Source organism: Pinus tabuliformis, chromosome 6 (genome assembly GCF_031772625.1).
Source record: "Pinus tabuliformis cultivar Carrire ecotype Pingquan chromosome 6, CPIR1, whole genome shotgun sequence".
NCBI lineage: Eukaryota > Viridiplantae > Streptophyta > Pinopsida > Pinales > Pinaceae > Pinus > Pinus tabuliformis.
Window position 1 is genome coordinate 616,047,277 of NC_142292.1, and position 2,397 is coordinate 616,049,673.

Genomic DNA, 2,397 nt, shown 5'->3' on the forward strand with positions numbered 1-2,397 from the left:
GCCATCAAAGATGAGGAGATGGACTAAGTTCCTCAGAGGATGAGCAACACCTTCAGTATGGGAGTGATGATGAGCCCCATAAATGGGTATATATGGGCTCATTTTGCCTCCTAACATGGTTTAATCAACCATTCTCTCAGCTTATTGCATGTTTTTTTATTATATTTATGCTTATGGAATGAGTTGGGTTGGTTATGTTGCCATGGAGTCTAATATGTGTTTAATGCAGATTTTTGTTGAATTATGAAGACAAAGTCAAAGATTTAATGGACAATTGGCAGAAATAATTTGAAGTGGACAAAGGAGAGGATTTATAGGAGGGTATCCCCCTCATTTATGACTCCCCACTTCGAATTATCCTTCATGCAGTTCGGAGCACAAATAGCCAAATCAATGCACTAGGAGGCAGCTGAGCAAGTGGAGGGTAAATTATGTTTATCTCGAGTTTTGGGAGCCAAGCCTCCCTGATTTTAAGGAAGCTGTTTCAAGCTTCATTTGTATAAGTAGAAAGGCCTAGGGCCTCATTAGGAAGTCAGTCAATTTTTTGACTTTTTGTTGCAACATTGCTCTGCTCAACTTTGAGCTTACTTTTGTTGACAGTTTCATGTAATCCTATTATTATTTTGATAATAAAGATGAGATCCTTTTTGAGCTAGCACTGAGTTACCTCAGAGGGCTGAAGCTCTTGGATTAGGGCCCAATCCAAGCAGCCAATTTCCTCTTGTTTGTATCTATATGCTTTGTTTCAGTTTATGGATTAGTTGTTTTAGATAAATTTCTTTCTTGGTTAAGAATAGGTTGCTTTTGGTGATTTAGAATGTTGTTTCCATTTGATTTTTCTATAGCAGGTTGAACAGTGATAGAAAGAAGATACAAAAATTCCATCAATAGAGCCTTGGCCTCCTTTCCTCCCTTTGGGACCACAAACTGAGGCCAAGACCCTCTTGCTACCACAAAAAACACAAATTTGCCTTCTCCATAGGATTTATATTGCTGCAGTTTGTTAGAAGGTTAATGCTTTGCTTTAGATCTCTTTCACCATGCTCATTTATGTCTTTCAATAAGTTTCCTTTCATGCTTTCTCTCATTATAGCATTTTTTATCATTTCTTTTCATAGCTCATAATTTAGATTAGCTTGATGCAAAATTTTGTTTTTTGATGTACTTAGTTTCCTTGCTTGCTTAATCTCCTTGTTTGATTTGTAGGTCCTTTTGTAGAAAATCTCTTCTCACAGCAAGTCGGCCTACCATCCATCACATTCTCTCCTTGATCTATGCGCTACAGGGCGCCCAATGTTCATCTCAAATCTGCCTTAGTTTTCTATGTTTTTCCATAGGATTTCTTCCTCTCTCCTGACCATATTTTCCTCTCCTAGCAATCCTTGGTGACCCCTAGGTGCCTTAACACATCATCCCAGCCTTTAAATACCCTTTCCACCCATTCTCACACCTTCAAAACCTCCAAAACTGCTCTTGGCATCCTCTTATAAACCTCCTGTAGACCTCCTGTAGCTCCCCTGTAGCCTCCTATAGATTTTCTTGTAGGCTTATTTTTTAAGTCTGATTGCGGGAAAAGCCTCCAAAAGGCCACTTGAGACCCTATGAGATCCATCCACACCATCCTACATCTTCTCAAGTCCCAAAACCGCCCTCCATCGCCACCTAATCGCTGCCACATTCATAATCAAATAAATTACATGCATGACAATTTCACATAAAAATACATAAAAGTCCAAAAAGATGTTTTTTCTCATTTACTTCTAGAAATAGCTTGAGTAGATTTTGTTTACTTCCTGAGTAGGTAATGGAATTCATTTCATGGTTTTTCATCTCTCTTTCTGCAAAAGTAGGATTAGTTGGTTAAGTAGGGTTTGCTAGGTTTACTTTACATTTCAGTCTTCTTTTCCTTTCTGCAAGTAGAGTAGCCTCTGTAGAGTAAGCTTTCCTTTCTTTCATCACATATAGAGATTTTTCTGGAATCCATAGAAGTTGGCTTGAGCTCCTAGTGATCTTGCACCAACTAACCAAGTGACAGCCTGCAGTAAGAACTAGTACTTGTGCATACAACACCGTCGCTTCCAAGTTTGTTACGAACTATTGGGTTGATAAAAGTAAAGTAGGAAGCCCAGGAGTTGCAGCATTATTGCTACAATACTGGTGCTCACCAGTATCTTCTATAACAACTATAAAAAATAACTTTTGTTATTTTTTCCTCTAGTTGTTGTGGTGTCAAACTTGTAGGTTGTGGAAGGCTAGAAGCAACAACACTTCCATCTTTATAGTTATGAGCGGTAGAATTCTTTTTTTCCATAACTTTGCTTTTAACTTTTATTGGCACCATGAATTCCCTTTCCAACGAATCATGTTACCAAATGCAAACCCCATGTTGGATTTTAT